Source organism: Ascidiella aspersa, chromosome 5 (assembly GCF_963924565.1).
Source record: "Ascidiella aspersa chromosome 5, kaAscAspe10.2, whole genome shotgun sequence".
In the NCBI taxonomy this organism is placed as follows: domain Eukaryota; kingdom Metazoa; phylum Chordata; class Ascidiacea; order Phlebobranchia; family Ascidiidae; genus Ascidiella; species Ascidiella aspersa.
The window spans coordinates 8,052,180-8,077,682 of record NC_139451.1 but is presented as its reverse complement, the minus strand read 5'-3'; the positions used below and the strand labels follow the sequence as shown (position 1 = coordinate 8,077,682).

Sequence of the window (25,503 nt, the reverse complement as noted above, 5' to 3'; positions counted from 1 at the left end):
AACATATCATTCAACTTGTGTGGTTTTCCATCAACGTAACAAGAATTAAATTGACACCGCAGAACTGTTTACCATGTTGACTCAACACTCAGCGGAAAATACGAATCACGAACAACGCAAAAAAATGACGCTCCTAAGCATCAAAGAGGTGTATATAAAACCCAATTGAATTGCATAAAGCATTCAACAATCTATTTCAATTGCCATGAATCAGTTTCAAAACTGCCGCAAACGATAAAACATTTCCAGACGGTTACGGCATTCTGCCAGCCTTAGTGCGCTTATCCGAAGCCGCCCCGGCGGCGGCCATGGTCCGCAAGTCGAAGCCGACCACAAGGAGAATGACAGCGAGCCCTGGAAAACCCATCGGTTCATTTTCCGGAACCCCATCGGTTCCGGAAAATGACATTATGTGATATTTAAACGAACAGTTGAAATCCGCGCTAATCTGAATTTCATTTAGCGCATTTGTTCGCTATCGATCTCGTGAACGTATTTAACCTCAAATAATGTGTCAACCACTTGCTTTAGGCTGCATTCCTTGACAAAGGCCATGATCGAAGTATGCTGGTGGTGCGCATTCACACACTATGAAAGCGCGCGATTTCGGCAATGTGCACTTGCTGTTCATTCACGGTTACTGAGGGATTCTTTCTGTAGCCTCTTCCGACCTCAGCCCGAAAGGCAGGACCTAAATGTAAAGTCTTGGTTGCCCCTCGCCGTCGGCTCACAGCACGTCCGAGGGAAAGAACGCTGGAAAGTCAAAGTTTGATAAAAAAAATACAATCAAATTGGATTTCTGAGCTACTCTGTACAATAAAATGAGTTAGCGCCATCGACAAAAATCATGAACATCGAACCTCCACATTTGAAAGCATTAGGCCATTCTTGCAATGCGTTTAACAGTGTATTTTTGAATTGCCTTAAATGAGGGGCTCTAAATTACCGCGAAAAAAAATACGGGGGTAGTACACATTTGAAAAAAACACTTCAAAATTGGACAACAGATAACTATCGATGTTCCACGCAATTCTTTAAGGAAAAATTTTGCCCCAATTCGATGTGTCAAAACCCCGCAAAAGCTATATTTTTTCTTGATGTCACCGATATTATATCGTCGATAAATATCGTTCGAGCAACTTCCGCAGGAAAAGATAAATATCATGGCAATCAGCGCTTCAAGGACTACAAAATGGCTGTCACACTTCAAAATAACCAAAATGTGTCGAAAAAGTTATTATGTAGATAAAAGTTACATAGCTTCTTGTGTAACATTTTCGTTTTAGGTTCTCAATGTATGTAACATATAACAACTGGCTTGTGGCAGCCAAGCGTTCATGGCGACGTTGCTTTTTGATCCTTCGATGTGTCGGCTCTTCACAGAAATCACCAAGCGTTGGATTGTTCACCCATTAAGATTGACTGTGAGCTGGGTTTAGACCGTTGTGAGACGGGTTAGTTTTACCCTACTGATGATGGTGTGTGTTGTTGCGGTAGCAATTCTGCTCAGTACGAGAGGAACCACAGATTCAGACATTTGGTTCATGTGCTTGGCTGATAAGCTACCATCTGAGGGATTATGGCTAACGCCTCTGAGTCAGAATCCCGCCGAGGAAGCGACGATACTTTTGTGCCTCGCCCTCGGAACGTTGCTAGTGCCAAGAGCGCCGATGGGGGCGCGATGCTTGGCGAATCCTCCTGTTCGAAACGACCTAGATAACTAGAGCAGTTTCCTCACTGCTATTTGTTGAGAGTAAGCCTCAAGATCTAAAGTCGTAAAATGTTTACGAAAAATGCAATTACCCCAGCGGCGGTTTTGTGCCCAAATTCAGGCCAGAAAGTGTAGTTATATCGATGTAGGTGATTTGCAATTTGGTTGTCATATATATATTTTTTTTTTGGTGATTCCAAAAAAAATTATATGAAATGCTTCTTATTAAACCGTTATGTTTAATTTAAGACAAAGTTTCACAAACACGTCCATACTATTTTTATTGGTATTTGCATTCGCTAGAGAAACAGAAATAAACTGACACGTCATACATACAACATGAAAAACTTGTTGACTGCAGATGCAACGACTTACAACAAATATTTGACGCAGTAAAATACAAAATAACAATGAAAATGTATGCAACATGCAGAGAGCAGAAATCGAAGGTTTGCTTTCTTCTTCACACGTGACATTAGCTACATATGCGCAACCAGCAGGAAGGCAAAGCATTCCCTTGTAAATTGGTTGTTTCATTTCAGATGAATAACCCATTAAAATAAACCCGAGTGTTGACGACCTGGAAAAGAGGTGTTCAATACCTTGTTCACAAACTGACAACCTCGATTTGTAAAGGTCAAGAAGGATGTATACGTAGTACTTTTCATGCAGTTACGATAGTATCTGGAGACGGGTAATTTGATGTATCAAGCACAATTCCTTGACAAAACTCTTCTAGTTGTCGCCTTGAAGGACACCAGTGACGAATTATGGTTAAAAAATTATGAATCTCGGTGTCATTAGTACGAAATTGTTGATGGAGGCTAGTTGAACGACATTGGAAAAGGAAAGTAGCATCCTCGAACAAGCTCTGGCATTCTTCATTAGTTTTACCAAAAGGTTTGAATTTGCATGGGATCACCACAAAACACACAGCACACAAAGTGCCTGCAGCGAGAAAGCCAGTTAGTTGGGCAACAAAGCGAAACCTTTTGATTTTTTGCAATGGAATGACGATAGTGATACTGTGAAGAGTAACAGTTTTTCCGGTTCCATGTTCTCCACGTAGAAGGAAAAATCGTTCTTCCGAAACGGTTGACACCTGCAAATCATAGAGAAATGTGAGCTTACAATGTTAGACCCCTTATTTTGCATTGAATGCTTCACAACACAATAGTTCTAAAGAGTCAGACTTAACAATTTTACGAAAGATGTTTGCACAGCGTTTAGAGATGGCTCTTGTTGATCAGTGGACGATGAAATTCGCAGTTGGTGGAAACCTATTTGATCCTTTTTCCATAACGTCCATTTGCGCCCCAAACTTTCAATATAAAATACAAAATTTTTAATATAGTACAATCCCCTCGCGATTTGTTACTGCTCCAATTCTCGTCGATTGTTCATAGCAAAAGAATACATTCGCAGATCTTCCGGTATTTTTAAAAATCCTGTTGGAACAAGTGAATTAAATTCTGTGAACGATTTGTTTAAAAGGCTGTCTTAAAAGAAAAAACTAGCAAAACATTGTTGTGAATATATGGAAGAAGTGTCGAGTTTTTGGTCCAATGATACGTGTGCATGAACTCGAACAGAGTCATCTATGTACTGCGAAAGGACAACTTAAATATCGCTGAACAGTTTCGTTTTCATAATACGGAAGAGTGCACCGTTTTGTCAATCCAGGTGTGTATGCCATTTTTATGTCACTCAAGGACATATACGCGACATCTCGTCCTGGAATATCAGACGACAACGCACCAAATTACGTAACTAGACACGTAACGCATTGGCATGCCGTATTTGTCCGTCATCTGAACATCTAACGAACAATTCATTGCATGTGAGATTGTATCAAAGTACAAAAGTTGCAAAATTGACTGCCTGATGTTCAGCAGTGCGATGAACTGTGATCGAATCAGTTTGTGCGTTGACAATGGTTGGCATTCTTAAATTGTCACCGTGCGAGGTAGACGTGTTTTTTGTGATTTCAGCATTGAGTTTTTGACGAGCAAGCAATCTTCCAAGATTTCTGTAGCCAAAATATCGGATTTATAGTTGATATGGATACCGGTAATGTTACTGTTAGAAATTTGAAAAATACTCAACTTCAGTTATTACTAACAGTCCTAAAGAACCAACATTATTGCATGACTTAAAAGTTTAATCTAATGCAATCAATGACCTTAATGGAAAACGACCTGCGGGAACGCGTTGTCCAAACCGAAGCAAGCCTCGTGCTTGCACACCACAGCGTTGACGAGCTCGAGGCGAAGTGAGTCAGCTGCAATCCCAAATTAAAACCGTCGAATGCCAGAACAACAAACAATGGATACGTGAGAGCTGCGTTCTAAAGAATATAACACCTACTGTTTCATGGTTTGGGTCAAACTGAATTCTTCTGTTCTTTCTGATATTAATTTTAGCAATGTACATCGCATGCCAAGAAGGGACTCTGTCGCTGCAGACGAATACTCAGTAATAAAACCCGCTCCTATTGTTGTAAAGTTCAACAAAATGAAAGATCAGCAACATCGCTTGCTGGTTCTGCTCGCTCGTTCAATGCAAACATTACAAGACATCTCTACCGGCTGCCATGCAAGCTCAACGAAAGGAACTTATTATACATGCAAACAGATTCTACAACCAAGGAAAAACCATATGCTGGAAAATGTATATGAATAATCGGAATTGTTTAACTATTTGCCACATTAATTCCCGAAGCTTGTATGCTCACAATAGCACCGCAAAATGAGATGATCTGCGCATCTGAAACCTGGTTAGGCCCTACAATTAGCGATGAATTACTGTTGCTTCCCAGGTTCCAATATCCTTTTAGAAAAGATAGAAACAGGCATGGGGGTGTGGCGTGCTGGCTTACGTGCGTAACGAAATTCAATGTAAACGAATTGATGATTTTGAAACGGATGACTCTGAAATACTATGGCTAGAAATTAAGGCTAGTACAATCAGTATTCCAATATTATTAGGTGCATGTTACCAACCTCCTAACTATAAAAAAGCCTGCAAAGATTTATTTCTGAATACAATACTTTCTTCAGTTAACCAGTTTTGAATTATCGCTTCAAAGCCATAAGTTAAGTGAATAAATTTTCGGCCCATATCTGTTTTTGCTTGCAGAAACAAGTTAAGGAAAATAAAAAACAAAAAAATAAAGGCCCTACAATTAGCGATGAATTACTGCTGCTTCCCGGATTCCAATATCCTTTTAGAAAAGATAGAAACAGGCATGGGGGTGGCGTGCTGGCTTACGTGCGTAACGAAATTCAATGTAAACGAATTGATGATTTTGAAACGGATGAATCTGAAATACTATGGTTAGAAATTAAGGCTAGATTAACTTAGATATGTTTTCTTTTAGAAATTCTGTGTCAAATTTGGACAAAAACGCAAAAAATTACAAACGAAAAAAAATTAAAATGTATTTGTAATTGCGTTTTTAGCAATTGTTAACTCACAAAAACATACTTGATAACTGGAATATTTTTCTATTTTTTGCCATATTACTGTATTTGCAAAAAAGGTCATGCATTTCTCACCATGAACGCTACCGCATTTGTTGTGCTATGTAAAACTTTATTTTCTGTAATGGCAATGAATTTGCACTACCAAAGAACTCAATTTTATATCATTCAAATTTGTGAAACAATTAACAACTTGATTGTGTTATAGATGCTAACATAATTACATTGCCAATAGGGGTCCGGCACAAAAAGTTGGAGAACGAACCCCTAAATAGATGTTGTCAATGTTTTAGTTTAAATGCAATATATTGTTCCAGCGGTTCCCAAACTTATCTAAAATATTTGCCTGGTGGACCCTTAGCGATTATATTGATATTTCGCGGCCCTATAAAAATTCACGCATCAGTTTAATATTTTTTCTAATTTAACGACTTTCTAACTAATGCGAACGATTCTATGATATCACAAGAGACATCATATAACACGCTGTGCCGCTGCCTGATCGATAACTAAAGACAATAATGATGACAGATATTGTTTAAAACATAGACTTATGTTTAAAAACATTCGCTAAAGCCCAATGTTAAAAAACTTAAAGGCTAATTCTTGTTGCGGACCCTCTGAAACTGTTGTACGGACTTTGGGAACCGCTGTTATAAACAGTTAGATGAAGACATTAGAGTTATATACCTTTCATTGAGTTCCCTAGCCGACCCTGACTGTACAGCAGGGGTGGGCAATTATTTTTAACCGCGAGCCACATAAGAAACTTAAAATGTTGTTTCTTAACCTTTTTTACTTGGGGCGCACCTAGAGACAGGCAAACGGGGCGATTTTTTTAGGTGTACCGGTATTTCTTTTAAATTGCCTGCATTTTTTTATTATATAGGTTTTATATAGTTGCATATATTTAAAGGGACTCCAGCCTTAAATTTGTCCATTTAAGTCTTGTTCCGATTAATTTTGGACTTATTTCATAGGTCTACTATGGTAGCGTATTTATTTATACACTCTAAAAAAAAATTGGTTGGAACTAACAAAATTTTGACCACAGCAACCAATTCCTAGGACCAATCTGTGTCCATCCAAAAATTTTGGTAGCATTTGTTTGTATTAACCAATAATTTTGATTACAAACACACTTTTGACCTGATCCAATTATATAGGCAATATTAACCAATAATTTTGGTTCTACTACACAATATTATTGTTTTGTTATTACAAACACACTGGTTGGTTTAACCGCCTATCTTGACATAAATATGCACATTTTCTTGGGTAAAACATTTCAGAAGGTCGCAACATAAAAATGGTGCGCACAAAGCAGTTAGAGGTTAAAATACCCAATAAAGCTTTAAAAGTTGAATTCAAAAGAAAAATAACGAATACAACATCATTTGGGAATACAGTAGATTACTCAATCATATGCAGTTAAATGTTAGTTAATTGCCCAATTGCAGAATCGTGAAAACTATCAATGCCAAAAATATATTTTTGAACAAAATACCATGCAAGTTGGACTGTTTTAGGGTACTGCATATTAAACACAAAAAAACATTTGAAGCAAATTTCCACTGCCTCATGGATGCTTTTCAGTTCATACACTGTTTGATTGACAAGTGTAAAAAACCTGGTGAGGGTTCAGGATCTATCACCCAGAACTAGAACTTGTGGCTGCCAAGTTAGCATAACATTGGATACGGAAGCTTCTTTCTTCTTCTTGTACTCTTCTATTGGTGTGCCGATCTTTAACATTTTTAAACTTTTTGTCATTCACTGTTAATGCCAAATGTAAGCATTTTTTAATTACTGCTGTTTGAGCAAGCATTCTATTTGCGGAAGTCAATCAACTGCAGTGTTATACTCTTCCAATTGTTAAATAAGCAACTGTATTATTGTAAAGATAGGATGACCACACTATTATATAGTGGTATCTGCAGGTAATTTAGCTTATCTGAACACTAAAAATAGTGTTTAAAATATAGATTAAACGAATATATGGCATATTTTGGCTTTTATTTTATGTAACAAAAATGTAATTAATCCGTGGAAAAAAATCTAAAAAGGTTTGATTACCAATGTTTAGGTTCTTTTTGTCGGTTGCAAAAGCAGTTATCGGTTTGGAACCATTTCTTACCAGCTGTAAGTCTATGAAATCACTCCTACACTCAGATAAGGTGGGTTTTCTACACAGTCCCATTTGAAAGTTGCTTACTTACTATTAGGCAGTAAATAGAGTGCAGCATTTAATCAAGGCATCTAAAAAAACAATTTCCTTTTTAAATTGTTGCTTTGTGACATTTTAAATCAGGGAGTCGAACCGTTTGACTCTTTCGGTTCAGGTTCGGTTCGGGTTCACGGATTTGTTCGGAATCCTGTTCAGCACCGGTTCGACAATCGTTATTTCAAAACCGGTTCATAAAGTTCCGGTTCGACTCCCTGTTTTAAATCGCACAATACATATAGTTACACGTATACCTTTATTACTTTGCTCATTTTCAAATAGATTTTTATTTTCCATTTCCTTTATAAGCTGAATTGCCAACTTGTCTCTCGATTGAAGTTTAACAACTTTAAGTATTTTAGCAGCAACATTAAAAAAATGTTGGCACATCCTTTACCTTTTTTTTTTGTTTTGATATATGACGCTGAACATTCAAAATTCTTTCCTGAAGAAAACCTGACGCTGGTAAGCCATCGCAAGCTGGTTGAAATAGGTGTTGCTGTAAATAAAAATGAAGGTTTTAAGTTGCAATATTACATAAACAAACATTTTATTAGTTTAATCTTACATAGCCAGGAGGCGAACCACAGTGCATCTTCGGAAGTTGCATAACTATTTATTTTGCTAAAGTTTCCTTTTGGTGTGAAGAAGGGCTGAATAATAAAGTACTTTTAGCATAAAAACCATCTGTTTCCCGTAAAAATGAACTTACTGAGTTCCACATTTTTCCATTTTGTTGTCGACAAAAACGGCTGAATTTCATATTCCTTTTCAATACCATATGGATTTTTCAGTAGTATTTCTTCAATGTCCTGAAAATATGACTATTTTAAAATACCAACTTTACCTCTTTAAAACGTATTTATCTTGTTGGGTAATTTTACCTATACAAATATGGATGCAATGCGTATAAGAGCACATGCTCATACAAATAGCAAATGGTTTTAATCTGCATGACATAGATGTGTGTACAAATAACACTTGCAGCCTAAGTTCTTTTAAATGTGTTGCTAGTAAACAATGTCACATATATATTTACTACTAGATATCTTAATTAAAAAAAACTCAAAAACATGTTAAACTTCTCACATAATTCACTGAAGCAAGAAATTTTAGACCAAAAAAATATAAATTTAATTTATTGTGTACTAACTTGGCCAGCTGTTGAATCTGTCATACTTGAATTAGATGAAACATCATAAGCCAGATCATTTTCAATAGAAACCTAAAAGTTAAAAAAGGCCCTGAACAAATATTAATACACCAATCACAAAACATAAAACACTTAAATGTAAAACTTGTTTTACTCTTTAGAAATAACTTGCACCAAACAAAAAATGTATTTATAACAGTAAGTTTTCAGGATTATATATCAAATAAAGTCAGAAAACAGTCTAATACCATGGTTTATGGCGAAAAACAATAAACTTTTGACCACAATAGTTGCGTTTGAGTGTGTATGGATTATAATCTTTTAAATCATCAAATCTTATAACCTCTAAAAGGAGTGTATCAATATGCTCTTTAAGAAAGAGAAACGACAGACTAATTTGTCGGAAGAAATTATGTTTTGCTTCGAATCTCATGCACCAAAACTTTGAAAGAGGGCCAATTTCTCTAATACATCTTGGATAGTTGAGCAAATAGTGTTGTTTGGGTATGATACGCAATTCAGGAAAAAGGCAAACAAATGTTTTAAGATGTTCCTGTATCAGACACTGCAAAAAGTATATGTTGAGCTAATAGAAATGGCAGGAGACATTATAATTTCCAGAATTTGCAACAAAGACCCAATAGATTCCAGTATTTATCACCATCAGGAATGAAATCACCAATCATTAAAGGTAAGTTTATGGTTAGACACCACATCTCCGAAGCTGATTGCTTTAAATGACCATTTTCTGAAATGGCATGTCTTGAAATTTCAATTGGCTTATTCTTAGCCTCTGTGCTAGCATATCCAAAAGACAAAATTCTTGTGTTTAGTTGCTCCAGAGTAAAACATTTTGACTTGTATACAAATACCCTTAACAACATAGGGACAAACACCTTCAAAAAGATCATGATAATTTTCCGTAACACGAAAATTGTTTAATGTATTAAGTATGCACTTATTAACAATTTCGAAGTGTGACTTTTTGTTAGCCAGTGACAATTTGTATTTCATCAACAATAGTATTAAGAATTTGATTCATTCCATATTTTTTTCTATCAATAGAATGATAAACTTGTAGCAAAAAACAATTTGACAAGGCAGAGTTATTATACACATGTGGCAAATTAAGAATGTTATAATAAAAAAACCCAAGTTTATGTATAGACGTGTGTGAGAACCCAAAGAATCGACTGTTTCCATATCATCATTAAAAATATTGAGAAATATATTACAGCTTTCAGAACAAAAATTTTTTTGTGTGATTAAATTTCCATTGAAAAAATTACGCAGAACAAAACTACCACCTATTTATGTTTTTTCTAATATTTTGCCAAACACCAAGTAGCTCTAAAAACGATTTAAGTGTTGTTTCAATAGAAACATGATAATACATGTCATTTACAATGTTTTGCCTGCTCTTCCTTTGCCATCTTTACTTGGTACAAATTCAGTTCGCTGACCCAAAATTTTTTCATCGGGCTTAATAAACGCACCACAATTTTCAAAAAATTTAAGTTCATTATAGTTTGTGTCCATGTTTTCAAATATATTGTTGTAATGGGACATTTCTACTTCAATGCAATCCTTAACTTCAAAAAACTGCAAATTTTTGGATAATGTTTTATTAATATTCTTAATTAAATTTACTTTTATACCACTGACAAGTTCAGAAACCAATATCTTTGTTTCCTGATTCATGGCATTTAAAACATAAGCATTTCTTATCCATAGTAAATATACTTCTATGGTAAAATAATCTAAGAGAAATAAAAACGTGTACTGTTTTTTTTAATTTTTATGGCTTAATAAAACATCTATAATGAAGAAAGCTCACATATGACTATCAAGCTCAGCTAAAAGTCAGTAAAAAAAATAATTTAGTGGCCCACCTCTTTGATGGCAGCCATTTCCTTAAGAAAGATTACTCTATGTCCCACTTTCGGTATAAGTTCCTTAACGTCACTCATTGATAGCAATAGAAATGATTCTTCTGTTATACATTGTTCTGTTATATCAAAATTATCAAAATTTTAGCAATGTTGATAATGACACATACACATCAACAGTAAGCCCTTTGCTTTTAGGAATGATTATTTAAATAACCTATAGAAGAATCCGTTTATGCAGAACTATCCGCTAGTCTGCATTCTGTGGCACATCCGAATTATTAAATTGCACAGACTTTTTTTAAAAAGGTTGCGTTGTGAAAGGCCACTGTTGAAAGTATGGCAAGTACACTTACGAGTTTTTTTAAGCTCTAAAAACTGCACCGTGGTATTTATTATAAAATTTATAATTATTATTAGAAAAACTCAACAAAAATGGCTGAACCACTCTCGGATCAAAATCACGGAATGAAAACTGAAATATACTTACTGATCCATGATCCGAGTTTATGAATTCCACCCTCAGACTGTTGGCGAAAATCCCCGGAATTTCCCTTGGGTTGATCCTCTAGAAGTATAATGCCTTAAACCATAATGCGGATTAGAACAATCTGTTATTGACCATAACACTTTGAGAGATTTAAATATGATGGTATCATTCATATTGTACACTAATTATGCATGTAATTTTGTCTGATTTTAAAATTCTTTGTTGCCCTGACAAAAAATACTAGCCCACAATCGACACCTACTAAGTATGTATGATGTCAATAGTCTATAATAAAAAATTGTCGATTCAGAAATAAGGGGCAAGGTGTTCCATGATGAACTAAGATTGGTGTTATCAAACATCACAAAGATCAACAATGTTTTTACTACTGTGCTGTACCTCTAGCTGTGGAAAATCATTTCGTAGTTACTTCCTATTTACTAGACACTGTCAAAACCGCCATTTGTATCATAATCCAGGTCAAGAAACACAAGATAATATTTTTAACTTTGACACCGACTTCTCTGATACTGGTAATCAAACTACGGAAATAAAGAAGACCATGCAGGAAGATTAAGAATAGAACATAAACTAAGTACTGTGGCTGTTAATGACATTATGGCATCAACCAAAGAACTTGTTTGCAATAAAATGGAATTATTTAAAAATGACTACTTCAAAAGTTCTTCAAATCCATTTTTAAATTTGGAAAGCCTAGTAGATAAAATACCTTCACTTATGTTTAAGGACTTATCGTGTCTGCTGCATCTCAGGATGCGTATTTTTTGAAGCACATGGGTTTGGTTAAACCTGTTGCAACTATTGTGGGTCGCAGGTATGTTACGCGGCGCATTAATCAGAAAATTAGAAGAATGCATAAACACCAATTCGAGTGTATCACATTCCATTTGTTGAACAACTGAAACAAAATATTTTCTTTCAGTAACAGTACTCATGTAATGCATGACATTATGGATGGTGATTACTGTCGCAACCATGATTTTTAAAACTACATCCAGATTGCTTATTATTTGCTTTATATTGTGATGAGTTTGAGATAAAATAACTGCTTTTTATTGGACCTTAATTTTAACACATTAAAGCAGAGTTTCGAAGTAAGGTGAAGCATATCCAAATTACTTTGCATGGCAAAATCTAAAGATTTGAAAGAAATCAAAGCCAGGGATATCATGTTAAAAAACTTCACCCAAAGCATGAATGAATTATCTATCAACTGGTATCGTTCTTAACATATCGGGACAGGAAAAAACTGTACATGTATGCTGCTGTGTGTTTTTGGTGACACACCAGCTGTCCAGTATATATGGGCGGGTTTAAAGAAGGTGTAAGTTTTGCAATTAAGCCATGCAGAACATGCAACATTAGCAAACCAAACATGTCAAGCTGTTAGGCTGTCCAATGAGAAACCTTCAAGAGCATCACAAATGGGGGATATGGAAGTAGTTTGTTTTCTAACTCATATTCCACATTTTGATGTATTTTCTTGTTACATGATCCAATGCATATATTATTTTGGAAGGGATTGGGAAGACTGTTATAAAGGCAATGCTGTTTAACTTTATTTATGAAAAAAAATATTTTACACTTCAGGAAATAAACCAAGGGTTGCTTTTTTTTAATATACTGCCAAGGATTTATTGGGTAAACCTCCTGTTTTAGAGAAAAAACATCTCACAACATCTAATAACTTGCCACAAACAGCTGCTAATATGCTAATGTTGATAACATTCCCAGCTAACAATTTGACGTCGCAGCGACGTAGATTTTTGGTTTAAGTTTGGTCGATAAAACGTTGTAACCAACGTTATTTCTACGTAAAAGCGTCGACACTTTACGACCTAGATGCGACGTTGTGCAACTACGTTATTTATACGTTTATCATAAACGTTATATTTACGTTGAAGTGTCTACTCCAGACGACGTAGATTAGACGTTGCAAATTACGATGTTCAGCGACGTTATTTATACGTTTATCATGAACGTTATTTTCACGTAAAAGCGTCGACACTTTACGACCTAGATGCGACGTTGTGCAACTACGTTATTTATACGTTTATCATGAACGTTGTTTTTACGTAGAAGTGTCTATTCCAGACGACGTAGATTAGACGTTGCAAATTACGATGTTCAGCGACGTTATTTATACGTTTATCACAGACGTTATTTTTACGTAAAAATGTGTGATCTGGACAAAGTTCATGCGACGTTGGAAAACTACGTTGTAAAACTAGGTTATTGAAAGCGTTCACATTGTTATGTTTGCGTAATAGTTTGGACTCCATACCCTACAAATTACGTTTGCAATGAAGTAGTTACAAATTACGTTCGAAACTACGGTATAATGCGCAAACAAGAAACATAATAAAGATTTTTTTGAACTAAAACACTTATACTTGTTGTGACATATCTGACTGTAATTATTTACATTTGCAAATTCTTACTAAATCTTCTAAACAATTAACATCCAGGAAAATATAGAAATAATATAGTATTGAAGTAAAACAAACACGGCAGTATAAAAATGTTGACAATAAAGAACTGTAAAAAAGACAAGAAAACTGAGAAAATTGGTCTGCGGACCTGCAAAACACACGAATTTTATAGTGTTACTACACAGTCTAAAAGACAAAATTTAAAAAGTTTTGCATTTCACAGACTATGTGTAAAACAATGCACATTGCACATTAAAACAGGAAAGTAACGTTAACAACAACAACCTATTGAAAAAATAAGAACAATGCAAATCCAGCGGTGTAAAACGAAAATCCAGCAGTTTAATCCGAATCTGAATGCGTGTGTGATACATCGAGAGAGCTGTTGGCAAATAATATAAAAATTAGGGAATAGGGAAGTGACTGCTAGGCTATAGGGTCGAACAGGGGAATATATACCTTATAAAAATGGCTCATGTGTTTGTCAAGCTAAGGAAAACCCCATCAAACTTTCATCTGTTTAAGCTGCATTAACTGGGAAATGTGATTAATGACTACAAACATAACTTTTAACTCCATTTACCTTATGAAACCAAATCAAAATGAGCAAAGCCAAAAAAACTAATTGCAATGATGCACGTGCTTTTCTACATGGTACAATAAATGCCCAACTGGTTGCCTTAAACAAAAAATTTAAAATAACCCGATAGTTATTTCATGTTTTTGATTTTTTTATTATGTCAGCAAAGTGTTTTGTGATTAATTGTTCTCACTATTAGTAATATTATGATCCAGACGTTTGGAATCCTAACACAATTCAACCATAGTTTCAAAATTTAGATGTGCCATTTACTAATTTAGCCAAGTACAGAAATTTTATATCACTGTTAATGTATTTTCTTGTGCAACCTGAATTTGTTTGGTAAAATTTAGTATCAAGAATTTTTATCTCATTTTTTTGCCAATAATAACATTTAATAATGAATATTAGTATTTTTTACATTTTTTAAACTTTGTTTTTTATATTAACAAAATATAGACCATTCTTTAGTCTATGGTATAATTTTTTTCCCAATAATTCTGTCATATTATGTTTATTTTGCCTTTACTTATTGTGTGATAGCGTTTTGTGCTGTGTAGCTTCTGGTCCACAGAATGCAGACTGGTCAAATAGATACATTTTAAAGTTAATCACTAATTTACCTGTAAATATTGATGAGCAGCCAAGTTCATGAGGAATATCTTTAACGTGTACCCTTCTTCAAATCCCACCTTGAACTTTTAATCAAGCCTTATTTAGTCCAGATCTTCAGTAATGAATTTTCAAGTGTTCATTTGGGGTTTTATGCACACCCAAGGTATTTACGCTGGCATGATACAAAGATCAAGATTTGCATTAAAATTGTCTAAAAAATCTGGGTGTTCACTCGCCGTAGAATGCAATTGGGCGCTGGTCTAGAATCCTACCACAATGATTAAATCAACGCACAATATTTGGGTTAGGGTGGGTCAAGTATTATTATATCTGTTATTTAATACTTGACCCACCCTAATCCAAATATTGTGCACTGTGGTAGGATTCTAGACCAGCGCCTGCAATTGCCCACAGAGGTAATAGAGCTTGTTTTTCTATGTTAGATGAAAATTAGTGGAGGCTTTAAGTCATTTATTCAGTAAATTACTTTTTTTCCTACTTAAAATAAAAGTTGTAAATAAAACTACAAATACAGCTTAAGACTATTTAACCTGAAAATATATTTGATAACAAAGCCTAATCTTTTTATGTAACCCTAATCTTCATGGTTTAAGGAAAACAACCTAAATATCTAACAAGCACTCTAGCGCTGAGCTGCCAAAACTTATTTTGAATTCCAATGTCCTGATAGCAAATGTTCAAACTGGACTGTGATGTCATCCTCATATTGGCCAATCACGAGTTTACGCGCCGTTCGAAAACCGCGAAAAAAAAAGCAGCAGGGAGCGACATTCTTGTCTATCCAGGAAACTGCGTCTATATCGGTCGCTGCGCTAAGTACTTTTTTATGCGATTTGTTTCATGTAAAGACAATGTTACCCTTACTAAAATGCTATCTTAAATTAAGTCACATCTCTATTTTATGTAAGCATAACTAAGTATACTTCTTTACATTTTCTAAAAAAGTTAATCAAAACACATTACAGAAAAAAAAAAATATTTTGTACATAGGCCTTAAAAGAGAGCATTTCTATTTAACGAAAATTAAAACTTGGAAAGTTAGTTTTGACGTCGGTAAACAACGTTTTTTATACGACACGTATGACATTTTGATTCGATTGTACTTCAGCTCAGTCGAAAAATCTGTGTATGACACGCAAATTCGTCTAAAATCAGTTACCTTCAACGTAAGGAGGCTAATTGATGTTGTTTCTACCTCACGTTTAACGTTTTAATAGGGTTCCTTTGACGTTTGTATCAACGCTAAACAATATTAATGAAATGTTTTAATTTATGTATAAAATAGTCTAAAACAAGTTGACCTCGATGTCAGGTACATTTTAATCCGGTTGCATTGTGGTTTGCCGTAACCTTCGAAATGACTACGATCATTTAAGATGTTGCAAATTTGGTTGCGTTTTAGTTTTTCGTAATGTCAAGAAATAAAGTTATTGGAACTTTTGAAAATAGCATTTAAAATGGTTTCAAATAAGTTTCTTCAGCGACAGTTATCATTGCTTTTTGCATATACGCCATGTATGATGTTTTGAATTGGTTATATTGAAGATTGGAATAACGTTGAAAAATAACGCTATATTAACGTTAAAAATGACGTATAAAATAGTCTAATTCTAAACACAAGTAAGCTTCGTTAAAATCACGTCCAAAATGCTGTCAAAGAAGTTAGCTTTGACCTTAGAATTCAACGTCATTTATACTTCACGCGTGACGTTGTCAGTTAGTTGGATCTTAGTTTGTCGCAACGTCAAGAAATAACGTTATTAAAACGTTTAAAATTACATCCAAAACGGTCTTAAATAAGTTAGCTTTGACGTCAGAAAAATGTACGTCACGTATGATTTCCTAAATTGGGTCCATTGTGGTTTCTCACGACAACGTATGAAATGAAATCAAGTTTACTTTGACGTGAGTAATTAACGTTGCATGTACGTCACCTATGACGTTCTAAATTGGTTACATTAAGGTTTGTAATAAGGTTGAGAAATGACGTTATTAAAACGTTAGAAATGATGTATAAAATAGTCATAAAAAAATTATCCTTGTTACAAAAGGTAACGTTGTTGTTACGTCACGTTTTACGTTTTAATTATATAACATTGTAGTTAGTCAAAACGGTAAAATGACGTTATTATAACGCTTAAAATGGCGTCCTGGTCTCCAAGAAATTAGGTTTGATGTCAGAATTTAATGTTGATTGTACGTCACGTATCACGTTGTAAATTAGTTACATCAATGGTGATCACAAAGTTTAAAAATAATGTTAGCAAAACGTTCGCTCTGACGTACAAAATAGCCTAAAAGAAGTTATTAGCCTCGAAGTAAGTAATTAACCTTGTTCGTACGTGTCACCTTTGACGTTATAATCAGGTTACATTGTGGTGCGCCACAATTTTTTTAAAGAATACCATTGAAAAAACGTTTAAACGACGTCAAAAGTGGCTGAAAAGACGTTAGTTTTGACGTCAGTAAAAACGTTTTTTGTACGTGATTTATGACGTTTTAAAATAAGTTGCATTTGGTTTGTTTCAACGTGACGAAAGAACGTTAATCAAACGTTTGAAGTTACGTTAAAATTTGTCCATAATAAGTTAATTGTGACGTCAGAAATAAACGTGAATTCTACGTCACGTATGACGTTCTAAGCTGGTTGCGTTATAGTTTTACGGAACGTTAAATATACAGCGTTAATTAAACGTGTAAAAGACGTCTAAACCGGTCTAAAAATGTTAGATTTTACGTCAGTAATAATCGTTATTTGCATGTCACCTATGACGTTGTAAATTTGTTTCATTGTGGTTCGTCGCAACGTTAAAAAATAACGTTCAACAAACGTTCGAAGTGACGTCCAAAATAATGTAAAACATGTTAAGATCGACGTCTGTAATCAACGTTGTTTGTACGTTACAAATGACGTTGAAATTTGGTCGCATTGCGGTTTTTCTTAACGGTAGTGGTGCTACGTTTTACATTACGTTTTGATAACACGGCCTCGACGTATTTTCTTAACGTTCGTTTGGACACATTCCCACAACGTTTACTTAGTTTTAAAAAAAAATCCGAACGTCGAAAAAACGTTGTGTGTTAGCGGCTGGGTTGCTGCCATATTTGATTTTTCAGTTAATTCCAGATAATGACTGTTGGACAAATTTTATTCGATTTCACCAAATTGTACAGCTGGCAAAATCTTCCAGGGTACCCAATGAAACTGTAAAGGAGCTTGAATGTTTAATTGCAGCTCAATTACAATTTGCTGTTATTATATCCAGATTTGTATTTACTCCCAAAATGCACTACCTTGGTTCATTTCCCTGGCCAATTAAAAAAATTTGGCCCTTTACGAATGCACTGGTGTATGAGATTTGAGGCGAAGAATAGATTTTTTAAACAAAAAAAGTGGTTTAATTACATAAACTTGCCATTTAGTTTATATTCGTATCACCAGAATTGTATGTGCTGTAAGATGCTAGACTCAAAAGGAAACAAATCAAAAAAATTTCTTGCTGCAGATATGCAATTAAAAGCGCCACACTCTATAAAGTTTCAAGATTTGGAAGAGGAGTTATGTCAAAGTGTTATTTTAAATGGTGTATCATATGAAATTGGAACTGTTTTATGTAATGGTTGTGACACATCTGTTTATCAATTACCACTTCTTGTGCGAATTAATCAAATTGCTGTTGGGAACAAAGTTTATTTTTCCTGTAATGCTCTTTAAATGTTGGTATGTTTCATTCAGAACTAAATTCATTTCATGTTCTTCTTCCCTAAGTTGTAAAGTGTTGTCTCTCGCTGAAACATCTTGTAAATGGCCTCAAATTGTTCATGTGTGTGGGGGCAAAACTTAAGCAACTTAATATGTATATCTCATAAAAACTGCATGTTTTTTGTTCATTTTTCAGAAAATGAGGCAAAGTTGCCGTGGTCAGGAAATCTTTCATATACACAAGTAGAAATGAAATACAACAATTATTACAATATTATATTTGGCGTGTGCAGCTTAACAGAATGTATTGCAGAACAACACTTGTAAATTTATTTAACAAGGTTAAAAAAAATAAAATGCAAACAATAGATTAATTAAAACGATTATCTATATTCAATATCATATAACAAACTAATTTTTCAAACCAAATAGTAATCAGATTGTTTCAACTATCCAAGTTAGTAAAACTAATATAACATCTTTAATTTGTTTCAGAAAATCCAAAGTGAAAAATTAGAAAAATCTTGTCTTGCGGTAAGCACAACGTTAAACTTTTCTGAGCCTGCAGTTAGCGAGACTGCTGGTTCAAGCAGCAGCGCTACAACAGATGTGGGAAACTTATGAATATTCCCTTTCACAGTTTTAGCACAACAGTACAAAAGTCACTGTTGTGTGAAACTATTTTATCAAAAAGGGACTTCTTCCACAAAGTTATTGATGAATGTGCACATTATCTACTTTCAGAAGTGGCATTCAACACTAAAGAAGAATATGAAAAATTCGGAAAAAGGATGTTTAAATACCCATCCATAAACTTTGCCACACCAGGGACTTCAGAAAGCTTGGGTGTATATGTATGTTTACATTCAAGCTTTAAAAGTAAATATTCAATCTATAGTCAGCGATTCTTCAAAAACGAAAGCAATCAACAAAGATCAAAAAGAAAAAAAAAAGCGTATGCTGAGTAGAGAGACCTGCTAAATATTGATAATACAACAGGTAGAAATCTTCCGCATAAAAAACAAAAAAATTAATTATTTTAATATTTATTTCTTTTGATAAACAGTATTCGTGCGTGGAATTAGAGAAGATTTTCATGTTTTTGAAGAGTTTGTAGAACTGATTCCTATTAAGAACACTACTACAGGTGCAGATGTTCTTATGATATTATTACTTAAGCGTCTTGAAGACAAGAATCTAAATCTCTCGAAACGGGTGTCAATAACAACTGATGGAGCTCCCCCATCAATGGTAGGAAAAAATAAGGGTGTTGTGGCTCTGCTTGATATATATATATTCGAGTCTTCAAGTTGGCATTTATTTTTAAATGGAGAGTTTTTCCATTTTTCGACACACTGTCTCGCCCGATCGTTAAATTCGGTGAGATCAGTGGTGGAGCATGGCTCATCGATCAAAGGGCATTTTAAGCGGTGAGTGACTGTGTCCTCTGCTGTGCCGCACTCATACAATGTGCTTTTCCGCTGGCTCTAGGAAACCCCACTTTGTCAGCGTACATTTTGTGCGTGCAAAGCTGACAAGCGGTTTGCGCGTTGGTCTTCCACGGATCAAACAATGCCAAGTTTAACATGACTGATACTAGTTTTTCCACCCTTTCATTTGTGAGCCTTGGTGTGAGTATTTTCCAAATACTGACCAGTTGCGCTCAGAAGATGCTGAGTTAGGTGGAATTTGTATTATGACAGAAGCAATGAGGGCCCTTCCACCATGAGCTGCTGAGAGATGTATTGGGCTAAACACCAAACAACGACCCCTTTCCACAAACCATCTTTGGCGCGAAACTTGACCAAGCTAGGATCTTTCCCTTCATCAAGTTCAATTTGGCGTGCGGTACGCAGTGTTAATATATTCTCGTCACCTAAGTCCTGTCCACAACACTTAGGGTCTATAGGATATTTGCTGCAGCATGAATTGGTTTCATGCAAAACTCTTTACGCCTTCTGTTCTTGTTTCCGTAGTGGTGATTGTGTGTGACCAGAGCAGTAGTTAATTTATCTTTCCAGTCCTTGAAGTCACTGAATGACTTGACTTGACTTAAGTTTATATTTGGCAGCGTTGTCAGTAATCACTACAAATACCTTGTGGACCAATCGTCTCCGCTCATCTGAAATGTATTTTTGCTGGTATGTCGCTGATCTTTGGAATCGGTGCTTTTTAAGAACACTGGGTGGTGTGGAGACGATGTAGTTAATAATCGCCTAGCCACGAATGTTAGAACCATCCTCATTTCAGTAGAGTTACCTTGTCATGAACACACCGTTATACCCCGCTTCCAATAAATGTGTGCTCAATGCATATCTAGATGAAGGCGAATATACTGGGCGGATAGCAGTGAAAAATCGTTTCCCACACATTTGATGTCAGCATAAGTGGTGTGACCCTGATGCATATATTGTTCGTGCTAAGCTTTCATCTGCGGCGTGTTTTACACTAGTACTCATGGAAACTATGTACAAAACTTCCACTCATGGTTAGCGTTGCAGCAAATGACTTGGCACCACTAGCAGGAGAAGAATCAGAAAATGCCGTAGCCGATACTGATGACATGCCCGATGTAGATGCACCTGCAGACATAAGCGTTTGGGTGTTCATCATTTTAATCAAATTCTTTGCCAACTTGTCACATTTGTTCAAATGTTTCTTCTGTTTGGTGGCTTTTTTAACACTGTGAGCAATATTTGCACATATTGAACTTTCCCATCCCTTTCAACAGCTTAATTAATTATACAGAATTAATTATGCCAACTACATAAGTATGCTAAAGTAAAAAAAGGTGATGAAACCTTCCTGTCCACATGTGGTTACATGGGTGTTTGTTTGATAACTTTAGCAATAAAACGCTAAGTTTAAATCAAATCTGAACTGCAAAACCAACTTATTCCATTCCTTTTATGACAAACACAATTCATCATATACCATTGTGATGTAACAGTAAAAGAAAACTCATAAAGATGAAATGAATTTATTCTCTACTTTTGCTATTACAAACATTCTTAATTACCACCAAATTAGCGTTTATATTAAAGAAATGCTCAAAATAGGCTTTTATTATATTTTTTTAGTTTTAAACATAATAAATGACAAATTTGAAAATTCCCATTATTCCCGGAAACTTTCCAGCCCTTTACAAAAACCCTCCTACATCAAACCTCGCAACAATACATCAGATCTTGATGCACAGCATTCATCTCTTCAAGTAAACTTTTGAATTGGCGGTGGTTAAGGCCTCTTGCCAAAACAAAGTTGATTATTTTAACAACAGTAAACAACATTATTAAGCTTGTCATATCCAAATGTGTCACCTTTGATGCCGAAACTTCCTGATGAGTTGTTATGCATTGTAGTTTTATAATTGTGTTGGTAAACCCCGCCGAAGCTATTATGATTTTGTAAAACCGCAATTGCACCTTTGTGGACACCATCGGTTGTAGCACTTACCTTTCAATGGAATCAATTCGACAAACTCCTCAAAATCATCTGTGATACCTCTAATAAAAATGGCGAGTTGCGCAGTATCGCACGCATCCGTACTTTCATCATGTGCGAGGGCGAAATAATCGAAATCAGTAGTACTTTTGTTTTTAATATCTGTTCTGGCAGATAACGGACTACTGTCAAACAGAAGTTTCTTATCAGGACAAACTTCGTTAATAAGCTCGGCATCAGTAAATGGTTTGATTCGTTTAGCAATCCAGCGATCTAACAACCACCGATGCTGCCTTTGTAACTGATGGGCAAAAATTAGTTTGCTGTTCAAATCCACTTTTAAAATTCTTTATTTGCAAACAGGTTTCGAATAATGTTCAACCCTAATCATAAACTTTTCTACGTTTCCCAGCCATTCTGAGGTCAAATTTTTGAAAATTAAAATAATCTGCTGAACAAAGATTTAGTCAAGTACTGAGTTAAACCACCAAACGCCTCGCACGCGGCAGTTACAACACATGTGCTCATCCCAACTGACTATACTGTGGAAAATTACTGCCTAAAAATCAGTTTCGCTTCTGTTATGTCATAATTACACCTAATCAATGAGTCTTGCGTCACATAAGATAAATCCATGCGTAGATAATATGCATTCTAAAAAAGTAAGATCGTTCGAGGGCCGCAAAAAGTTTGCCCGTGGTGTAGCGTTACTGTAAATTATTTAATATACCGGTATTTTTAAATCAGTTGTTAAAGTATTCGGCAAGCATATGTGTGTTTCGTTGTTAGAATCCTCGGCCGTTAGCTTAGCTTCTGCCGATGGCCTATTTGAATCAGTTTACAAACCGCGCGTCAATTTTAGCATTCCGATCTACAAAAAACACGCGTTTTTTTACTCGTTTCGCTTCTCTCGTTCCTCCCGTTTCTCTTTATTGGTAAATCATTGTGCATTTCTCGTTCTACATTATAACTGTTGTACCGGAGTCTTGTTGGAGCGAATTTTTGTCTGACAAAGTGATATTGCATGAAATAAATCTGATTTTACCCCCTTGTTATACATGAGCTTAACACCCCATTTTTGGCGACCCCTAGTGACTTGAACACGCATAAAACCTTCTAGATAAGAGTCAAAATAATTCTAAATATCTAATCTCAAAATATCCCACATAATAACTTCAATACCAAAAATTGCCACTCCCAATGACTACAGACCCATAGCACAAAACCATAAACACATATATCAGTATGGTTTCAGAAAAAATCATTCAACAGGTCTGGCTACTGCACACCTGTATGAAAACTTACTAAGAAATAAAGATTTGAATAAACACAACTGCACATGGATCTGGCAAAGACAAATATTGCTAAGTAAACTATACCACTATGGTATCAGAGGCCCACCATTGCAACTGAAGACAGAAAACATAGCACTAACGTCGGAATTTCAATGCGGGGTGTTCAACAAGGATGTAATTTGGCTCCCCTGCTCTTTCAATATATTAATGATCACATTAACTGCAGCATGTATGCAGATGGTGATACAATCCTCTATGCTTCACATTCGAATGCAAAAATTGACCATTGGTTTCGATCTAATAAACTATCAATCAATTATTCCAAGACACATTACATGGTAACAGATTTGAATAAGGACAATATAGATAAATTTGATATTACAATAAGGGAAAGCACAATTCAGAAAGGTAACTCGGCTAAATACCTAGGACTTTTTTAATAGATAATAAATTGTCATGGACTCCACATATTTCAATGGTTGAGCACAAAATCTCTAGAGTAATTAATTGGACTGTTGGCAAAATTGAGACACTATTTAAATATACATGCAATGCATCTAATATTACAGTTTAATTCATTCTCATCTGCACTATTGTGTGATATAACATGGGGAAGGACATGTCCGACAAAATTAAAACATATGGAGGTTTTACAAAATCGCGCGATCCAACTCATTAGCAGCTCCCCTCCAAGAACAAGGTTATACCTCAAAATTATGAAAATTACTGATATAATAAAGTTAGAAATTTTAAAATTTGTACACAAATTTCAAAATAACAACTTACCAGATGCATTTCAAAACTTCATGGCTCCAATACAATACAAGGCTGCGGAATGAGCGAAACTTTTTTAGAGTTGTCACCTACTCAAATTCCGGTAAATTGTTACTTTAATTTGTAGGAGCGAAATATTGGGAAAATTTAAACCTACAAGATAAAAGCTACACCATATAAAAAATTTATTAGAGTTTAAGCAAGCAGTAAACAAATAATCCAAACAAACTTCAGGCCACTTTTGATAGATAAGAAATCCTCGTTGTGAAAGCAGATAAGGAATGGGATGGTTTCCACCACTAGGGGTCGCGCGGACCGACTCAAATGAAGTCGCATTTTTTTACAATGGCGATAGGTCTGAGTGAGACTGCACTATTTGGTCGATAATTCAGTTATTAGGGCCGTTTGCGACATTTTGACCGGTTTAACCGGTAAGTTTATCCCTGTAGTCACTATCAGACCATCTTTTTATTTTTATCGCAAAGACAAAGTATGTGAATATTGCTTTTTTCCAGTCATCAAACTGTCCTGAATTTACGCCTTTTCCATTTCCCGAATCAAAGACTGGATTGTTACTTAAGTTAGTTCACGATTTTAGCTTGTTGGCAAGGTGGCTGTGGTATGTTTTGGGGTAAGCTTCTAGTTATTGATCCAGAAAGTGCATTAAACTAACATGCATTTATCATATAATAAAGTTAGATATATTGGTGAATTTTCTCAACTTAAAAGCACCATTTCGCCAAAGATCACGTAAAGAAAAAAAACTTGCAACCAAACCCTGGATTTCAAACTATTCTTAAATCAATTAGAACAAAAAATAAAATGTTCCTCAAATGTTATAAAACAAATAACAACGAACAAATGTTGGAATATAAAAAAAAAGCTAAACAAATGTTTATTACACAGGCCAACAAAAAGTTTTTTTTTTTGATATATATGAGGGGCTCTGAGCCAAAAATACCATTACTTTTACCACCTATATACACCATGAAAAATGTATGCTAGTGAGCAACGAGTTAATACAAGCTGAAGCCATGTGAAGCAGCTATTTAATTTTGCCTTAATGTTGAGATGTCTGGTACAAATGTCTTGCTTGGGAGGTAAAACAGGCCTTAGATTACCTCTCTCTATCCCATAAAGCAGCAACATACGCGAGCCTAAGAATCACCATGATGATTAATATTTTTGCGTGAATGACATGTCAGGTTGGAACCGAAACAAGAAGAAGTCATATGCCACTGCTCTGAAATTCCTGTTCCTGCTGTTTTTATGTCCCTGCCAAATTTGATTTCGGATAAAGCTGCGATGTTGGATGTAGTGGAAGACGAAGATGGCATACTAGCAACTGCAGACTCTTCAACATCTTCATAAATCCAAAGTAAACCGAAGCCTTTTACTCAAGATCAGCTAAACGACCTAGTTCGTGATTTAGGTTTATCTAAAGAAGTGTCTGAAGTCCTCTGTCTTCTCACCTCCGTAACATTCTTGATTCCGCAACAAACATAACGTTTTACCGGGTCAGAGGAGAAATGTTAATGCAGTTTTTATCCTAAGAAGATTTTTTCTGTATTGTAATAACATCGAAGGACTTCATTTATCTATGGGTCTGCTTGAATATAAACCAGAAGAATGAAGGTTATTCATTGACAGCTCCAAAAAAGTTTGAAAT

The 25,503-nt window shown here is 35.1% G+C and overlaps 1 pseudogene; it reads left to right on the top strand.

The window, feature by feature from the left end:
* Window positions 1–3,858: 3,858 nt before the first annotated feature.
* Window positions 3,859–25,205, top strand: LOC146141692 (uncharacterized; annotated as a pseudogene).
* Window positions 25,206–25,503: the final 298 nt, after the last annotated feature.